We start from the raw sequence: 8,698 nt of genomic DNA, 5'->3' as shown, positions 1-8,698 counted from the left end.
CTGTCCTATGCACCATTTGTTCTCTGGATTCAGTTACCAGTGAATCCATAGGGAGGTGCCAGCCAGTTCTTAGGTGCATTCCACAAGGGCAGAGATCTTGGCCTGTTCTGTTCAATGATACCTACAAGTACCTAGACCTGTGACTGGCATATAGAAGGTGCTCAGTGAATAATTATTGAATTTAAATATTATTTATTTATTTATTTATCACCCAGGCTGGAGTGTGATGGCAAACTCTCAGCTCACTGCAACCTCTGCCTCCCAGGCTGAAACCATTCTCCCACTTCAGCCTCCCTAGTAGCTGGGACCACAGGCACACACCACTACACCTGGCTAGTTTTTGTGTTTTTTGTAGAGATGGGGTTTGCCATGTTGCCCAGGCTGGTCTCAAACTCCTGGGTTCAAGTAATTCACCCACCTCAGCCTCCCAAAGTGCTGGGATTACAGGTGTGAGCCGTGCCCAACCAAATTTAAGCCAAATTTAAGAATTTGGGAGACAGCCCCAGTGAGCTTAGCTAAGCCTCGTGCACTGTGGAGGTGGGGGCTGGCACGAGTGTGCCATCCTTGGGCCATACTACCACCAGGGTGTTCAAGGAAGAGGTCACCTCTTATCCCCTGCAAAGAGACAGGTACACGAAGGTTGTGTGGGTCATCTCTGTAAAGCTTTAAGTCAGAGGCCTCAGACATGGACTGGGTTCAAGAAATACCAAGGTGCTAGAAACACCAGTGGGGTTCTTTGGTGACTGGTGCCAAAGTGTCTGGTGCCAGGAAGCAGAATATACAAACTGCTGTGCTTTTGTGCATATAGCAACTAGCCCGAGGCCTCATTCTACCAGCTTCAGAGAGAAATAAATCATGTTTGTTTAACAGACGCAGTGAAAGAATGCCCTGGCACAATGCCTGACACCCAGTACGCACTTAATAAATATTTATTGAATGAATGAAAGAGATCTTAAGCACAGCAATACATTTCTTGGCTGCAAGTGGTGGAAAGGCAAAAAATCAGACTTGTGAAACCATATGCCCTTCCCTTCTCCCCATAACCCCCAACCACAGGACAGCAGAACGGAAGGGAAAGAAGAGATCTTGGGAGCAAGAGGAAGAAGCCATCTCTGCTGTGTAGCTTGGGCCAAAGCACTTCACCTCTCTGGGCTGCAGCTGTTTCATTCATAAAAGGGAAAGTCTGGGCTTGATCATCTCCAGGTCTCCTTTCCAGCACTGAGCTCCCGTGGCTCTGTGCTTTCCCAAGGCACTGTCCCTCAAACCTAATTACACGGTTTGCCTGTAAAAGGAACGCCTTGATCAGGGCAGAAACAATGAGGAGGAGCCATTGTCATTCAAATCCCGGAACTGACCTTTTTCTCAACCTGTGCTTAGAACATTCCCTCTTGGAACCCAGATGCCACGCTCTGCTGTGAAAACATCAGACACCACACTGCCCCCTGGAAGTCCTTGGACAATAGCTGTGACCACCGGTCACAACAAGAATGCTATCGAAGGGGGTTTGGCATGGACAAGGTGTGTGCCCTGCTTGACTTATGGAGTCCTTCTAAATATGAACGATTCTAGCTTTTCATCAACCTATATAAAGTAAAAATTATGGTATTTATGAAAACCCTGAATTTATGGTATTTATGAAACCACTGGCTTGGGTGAGGAGCCCAGTCGCTCCTTTTATGAACAGAGCAGATACTCCTCTCCAGTGCTGATGTTTTAGGAGCACTGAGAAGAGGTTGCAGAGGAGAAGGTTCTGGTGAAAACATGCCCGCCTTTTTGAGTTTTAATTTTTTATGCTCACAATGTGGGAAAGCCACTCTCCAAGGGCGGCAGTAGCGGGGAAAGAGCAGCAAGCTTAGTACTATGTGGAATTTCTCCTTGATCTCTAGCTGCGAGGTTTCCCCGGGAGGGGCAGGAGAAAGTGCAGAGAGAGCAGGCTTTTTCTGTGTCCCCTTCTTGTTTCTTTCCAATTGTGCCCACAGTAGAAAATGCGCTTCTGAAAAGAGCAAGAGGAAGATGCGGAAAAAGAAGCTTTTTAACTTCTTTCCAAAAAAAGATTATTAAATTATATTTTTGTGAAAAAGAAAAACACTTATTTTCAATGTCTGTAGTATTTGTGGCCAACACCAAGAAACTTGGTTAAAAGAGAGCAAACAAATCAAAATCTATGCCAAGGAACTGCAGGGATATTAAAAGATGTCACATTCTTCAAGTTAGTTTTAGGAACAATTTATTCCAGGACTCCTCAGAGCCCTTAAGGTACAAATGGGCGTTGTGACTTTTGTCCTCTGGAGTGTAGCATTTTCAGAAGACACTTTGGGAAACACACTTAAGAGTGATAACACACTTTTCTTATTAGAATGCAAATCACAGCTGGGCACAATGACTCATGCCTGTAATCTCAGCACTTTGGGAGGCCAAGGCAGGGGGATCACTTGAGGTCAGGAGTTTGAGATCAGCCTGGCCAATATGGTGAAACCCTGTCTCTACTAAAAATACAAAAATTTGTCGGGCATGGTGGCAAGTGCCTGTAATCCCAGCTACTTAGGAGGCTGAAGCAGGAGAATCGCTTGAACCCGGGAAGCAGAGGTTGCGGTGAGCCAAGATCACGCCATTGCACTCCTGCCTGGGCATCACATTGCAGCCAGACACTGTCTCAAAAACAAAACCAAAACAAAACAAAAAGGCAAATCATGCAAATGAAAAAGAATTATCCTCTGTAGTTCCAGAAGGCCAAACAAGATCAACACATGTTTAAAAATAATTCCTTTGGGAAACAAATCAATATGCCAAAGGGCCATCTGCCCGCCCATGTTCACTGCAGCACTATCCTCAACAGCCAAGATGTGGAAACAAACCGAAGAGTCCGTCCACAGATGAATGGATTATTCAGTGTGGTAGATACACACAATACAATACTATTTCGCTTAAAAAAAAATAAAAAAGAGGAATTCTGTCATTTGCAACAATGTGGATGAAACTAGAGGACATTATGTTAAGTGAAATAAGCCAGACACAGAAAGACAAATCTTGCATTACCTCACTTGTACGTGGAATCGTAAGAAGTCAGACTCATAGAAGTAGAGAGTCGAATAGTGGTTGCCAGAGGCTGGGGTGGGAGGGGGCTGAACAGGTAAAGGGGAGACATCAGTCAATGGGTACAAAGTTTCAGACAGGCGGAATAAGTACTGGTGATCTATTGCATGTCAGGGTGACTACAGTTAATGTGTTGGATATTTCAAAATAGCTAGAAGAGAGGATTTTAAATGTTCTCAACACAAAGAAATGGTAAATATTTGAGGTAATGCATATGCTAATTACTCTGATTTGATCATTCCACAATGTATTCATGTATGGAAATAATACTTTATACTCATAAATATATACAATATTATTTGTCAATTAAAAATGAAATAAAGCTAAAAAATTATTTCTTTGGGAGAGCTAAATTTAAAATGTAGCTTGAAGATTGAACCCTTGCATGGACAAGAGATCTGGGCTTGATATATTGAAAGATCTGCACTTGATATGTTGACGCACTGCTAACAATAGCAGCTATTCCCCAGTGAGAAAGTCCACCTCAGGAGGATGGAATAACTTGTCTCTGGAATAATAATAGCCACCTTGGGAATGGAATGTTTGTTATTTGCTCTGTGCTAAATATCTGTATTTATATAGATGTAGATATAGATATATAAATATATATGTATGTATATTATTTGTATATGGACTTATGTTTATATCTGTTTTTTCTATTTAACCCTTATGGCCTTATGTAAGCAGATACCATAATTATCCCCATTTTGTGGAGAAAAATACTAAGGCTAAGGAACATTGCACATCTTGCCCGAGACTATGCATAAATTGCTCAGCCAGGATTCAAAAGCAGGCAGGCCGCCCACAGAGCCCCACTCTTCACCATGACACCACACTGCCCCCTGGAAGTCCTTGGACAATACCTGTGACCACCTGTCACAACAAGGGTGCTATCGAAGGGGATTTGGCGTGGACATGGTGTGCTCTGCGTGACTTACAGGGTCCTTCTAAATATGAACAATTCTAATTTTTCATCAACCTATATAAAGTAAAAATGATGGTATTTATGAAAACACTGAATTTAATCTTTTAAGGTATTAGTGACTGCTATGTGCCGAGCACTGTAGAGTGCAATTGGTAAGAGGTAAGGGAATTTAAAATGTTGAAGGTTCTTTCTGCCTTTGAGAAGCTTATGGTCCCATAAGAGATGAGAGGTTACATAGGAAGCCAAGAGACACCATGGGGCCTGCACAGCTGCATTTCCTAAAAGCGAGCCAGTTGCGGCAGGCACCCCAGGACCCAGGTCTGTGTGGGCTGCAGCCTCCCCCACAGTGTTGCTGTCCGCTTGACAAGATTTCACAAGGCACCTGTGATGGGTATTGATCATTTGGGGCTGCCTGGCATCTTTACTTTCTTCCCATCTTTGTAAGAATGCTGGTGAGAAGCAGTAAACACCAGGTGCTTGTGCAATGTCAGACTCCAGTTGCCAACTCCTCTAACTCAATGCCTGAGGGCTTGCTCTGGCCTGCAGAGCCCACTTTGCAGGACAAGCAGAGAATGCCAGAGATGTACACTTCACCTCCCTACCCAGCAGACCCTCAGCCAATGATTGCCAAGAGCTGATGGGTAAACAGCCTAGACCCCCCACCATGCCTCTCAGTGGGATAACCCTGAGCACATGGCCTACACTGTCTTTCAGAATTCCCAGGCAAGATTAAGCTGGAGTTGCTCGCAGGGGAACTTGCTTGATAACAAACCCTTTATTGTTTCACTCCCTTCCCTATCTGACTTCCCCACTCCCCTACCAGTGTTTCCTTGAATTACCTCCCAAATAAGCCACTGGCACTCAATTCCTTGTTTCAGGGTTGCTCCAGGGGAAACCCAGCCTAAGATACTTGATCTCCCAGATCCTGGCAACCAGGGCCTACAGCTTAAGTCCATAGGACCTAAATGCTTCAGTCTGAGACTTTCACCCTGGAGCAGGTGAAGAATTTAAAAACGGTCTAGAATTCATTCTGAGGCCGCCAGCAAGGGCCCCCAGTGCCCAGTGTGGTGGTAGCACTGACGTCAGCTGCAGAATTCAGTGGGCGGCTATGGGGTATGAGCCCCCACCGGGTCATTCCTAGGCATTACTCTGACTGTAATCCACCTGATATGTTACAACACGTTTGTTTCTACTTATATTACCCAGAGTTGGATTATCTTATCTGCATCCAAGGAGTCAACAAAATCAAGACCTCCTCTCTTGCACAATGGTACCTGGACTTGGTCCCCTGTGGGGAATTTTAGAGTTGAAATTTTATTCTTATAGTTTTAGAGTGAAAAGGACATTTGAGGTCACCCAGCACAGTCCCTTTCTTCATGGATGAAACTGAAGCCCAACAAGGTTAAGGGACTTATTGAAGGTCACAGAATGAGGTAGAGGCAAGAGCCAGATTTGGGGCCATAACCGTTGATGGCAAAGCACTTCGAAGGCAGGTATATGTGTTTGAGGCGCCACTTGCTCCTTGCATGATTTTGGAAAAGTCATTTAAGTTGTCCAAGCCCTCACTTTCTCATCAACATAAAGTTGTGAGGATCGAGTGAGATGATCTACATAAAACATTCAGCAGGGCATTAATTAGAATGCTTTCAGCTCTAAATAACAGAAGACCCAACTAAAAGTATCATGAAAAATATCTATAAGGAATGTATTATCTCCCAGAACGAGAAGTTCCAAAGCTGTTGAGCTGTGTCTTTTAATGTCATTAAGGACTCAGACACTCAGCATCATTCTGCTGTGCCATCTTCAGCGCAGCTTCTGAATGGATACAAGATGGCGGAAGATGCTCCAAGCAGCACAACCCCATGGAGCAACAACCAGCAGGAGTGCAGGAAGGCAGATTGTCCCGAGACGCTGCTTATACCGAGGAGGAAAGACTTGCCCACAAGCTGCCTTACGTGTCATTGGCAAGTTTACATCACATCTCCAGTTCCCAGCCACAGGAATCCAGGGAGCATGGCTGAATTAGACCAAGACAACGTGCTCCTCCTAACTCTGGGATACAGTCACCTTCCTGAAACACAAAACCAGGGAGAAGGAAGGTTGGCATGGAACAGCTGCTAGATAGAGAAGCAACAAGGTCGACCGCAGTTGCCAGGTGCTCAGAAGGTGCTGAAGAAATGCTATTTTTATTGCAGTGGGCTTTTCTTTCTACTGTACAAATGCAACTGTGCTTTGGTTTAAGGCTGCTTGTCCTCAAAAAGTAAAATTCTCCAGGAGTGTAAGTAACACTGTCTTAACAGTCATTTTTTTACTTTACTAGAGAGGGAAATTTTGTAAAGGGGAAAGGTGGCTGTGGAGCTGCGGGAATAGATGGAAGAATAAAGAAAGAAGGCAAGGCAGGCAGAAACAAGGGCCTCGTGGAGCTAGAAGCCAGCTTCACAGAGATCGCAATTTTGCCCAGGGCCTGCTCCAAGCTGGGCTTTAAAGAATAGATTTTATACTCGCACCATTCCTCATGAAATCCAAATTCCCACTTGTACTAAGAGACTTTTAAGCAAAGGGCAAGTCAGAAAACAAATCCTGTTAGAGTCTCTTCTAATTGCTGTGTCTCTTGGTGCACATTACAGAGGGCAGAGGCCTTGTCTAACTTGTTTTGTCTGCCCTGAAGCGGCCAATCCTGAGTGCAGCAGATGCTCAGGGCAGGAAATGGCCAATCCGGACTTGTCCAGGTTCCATCACAAATGCAAATCTTGACCCTCAATGAGTATCTTTCACCTTTCAAGTTCCTCACCTGGAAAATGGACTGTGACGTTGGTTTCCTAGTGCCGCCAAGTGAGAAATACCTCCTTCTTCAAGGAAGAGTCAGATGAGGAAGAAGAATACTGCTCTTGGAGCTCTCGGCTAGAGAGTGCCATCCAAAAGACCCCAGGATGGCTACATGGTAGAACGGAGAGCTTGATTGGCAATACAGTTTGCAAACCAGGAAGAGAAAGTCTCCCGTGCAGAGCAAAGGTCCTCTCTCTTCAAAGAGGGGAAGAACAGGTTGGGTTTTATTCCTCACAGGGTCTGTATCATACATATTCAGCAGGCTTGGAGGGAAAGCTTCACATATTTATGAGGGGAGCCAAACAGATGCATAATGGGTAAACATATACATAGCATACATCCCATGTTCACTTTGGAGTGGGGATTTGTCCTTAACACAAAGTGGACTTTGGCTGTTTATGTTGAAAGATGAACTATAGGACATAGAGTCAGCTTGTGCACAGCGCCTGTAAGCTGGCTGAAACTGGTTTAAGGTCTGCAGTGGCTTAGAAAAGAGTGTCTGCAAGGCTGGTCCTCTGTCCAGTCAGCGTCGTAGTGGTCTGGGATGTAGACCACAGTTAGGAGGGGTCTGACAATTTACCTGATAGTTCTTCCTGTTAGGGAGTTTTCCAAGAGTGTGGGTTTTCCTATAGCCATAGGAATTTAGGAAACTGGCATGCCAGTCAAGCACTGAACCCTCCACCCACAGGTACCTTTTGTTTCCTTAACCCTAGGGTCCCTCTTAGTTGATAAAGTGGCATCTCTTTTGCTCCTCAGATCACAGGGGAAGCACAGAGTCCTCTACTTCAGGTCCCTCCGGTCACAGGAACCCATACTTCAGCCTGGATGCACGGTGGCTTCACTGCAAGGACCCTGGAGGACCCTGGGACTCCACGACAGCACATCATGTGCCATCTGGGACAGGAAAGCTGCTGGGCACTACAGAAAAACCCCTCCTTCTCTCCCGGGCCTCGAGACCACTTGTCCTCAGAGCCCCGTGTCCACAGCTTTCTCCTCAGCTTCACCTGATGCCCGTCTCATCAGGGTCTTTTGGCCTTAGTGTTTTCTACTTACAAGCAACTTCCTGGGACTTCTAACTGGAACATTCCCCAGAGAGGGAATCTGATGGAGCTTGCCCTCTGGCCAGTCGGCAAATAAGGACCCCCCCTTAGGTGTAGAATAGTGGAGTTCAGGCAGTGGGAGGTCATGTGTTTGCCTACATGACAGGGCCTGTGAGCACAGCAGAGTCTCACCCTGTAGGTGGGGAGAGGGCAAGCCAGCTCAGAGTATATCTGGGAGAGGGGAAAAGAGAGAGATTGAGAATTTACTCAGGAGTATTTTGCCAGAAGTGGAGAGATAGTCCTCTGGCCCTCTCTAAGACAGAGATGCTCTGGGAGTACTGAACATGGAGTGAGATCTAAGGGATAGTGTTTTGTGTTTTTTTGTTGTTGTTGTTGTTGTTGTTGTTGTTGTTGAGACAGAGTCTCACTCTGTCATCCAGGCTGGAGTGCAGTGGTGCGATCTCAGCTCACTGCAACCCCCACCTCCCAGGTTCAAGTAATTTTCCTGCCTAAGCCTCCTGAGAAGCTGGGATTACAGGCATGCACCTCTCCTCTTCGTGTCACCTTCAGCTGACCCCTGTGACCCAGGCTTACGAAGTATGACCCAGGCTTACTTTGCCTCACCCACCCACTCCCTATTCACACACACACACCACCACACTAAAAATAACTTGTGTATTTTTAGTAGAGACAAGGTTTCCCCATGTTGGCCAGTCTGGTCTTGAACTCCTGACCTCGGGTGATCCACCCACCTTGGCCTACCAGGGTGCTGGGATTATAGGTGTGAGCCACTGTGCCTAGCCAAGGATAGTGT

Source organism: Macaca mulatta, chromosome 7, assembly GCF_049350105.2.
Source record: "Macaca mulatta isolate MMU2019108-1 chromosome 7, T2T-MMU8v2.0, whole genome shotgun sequence".
NCBI classification, from domain to species: Eukaryota; Metazoa; Chordata; class Mammalia; order Primates; family Cercopithecidae; genus Macaca; species Macaca mulatta.
The sequence above is the reverse complement of the archived record's forward strand: the minus strand, read 5'-3'. Positions refer to the sequence as shown.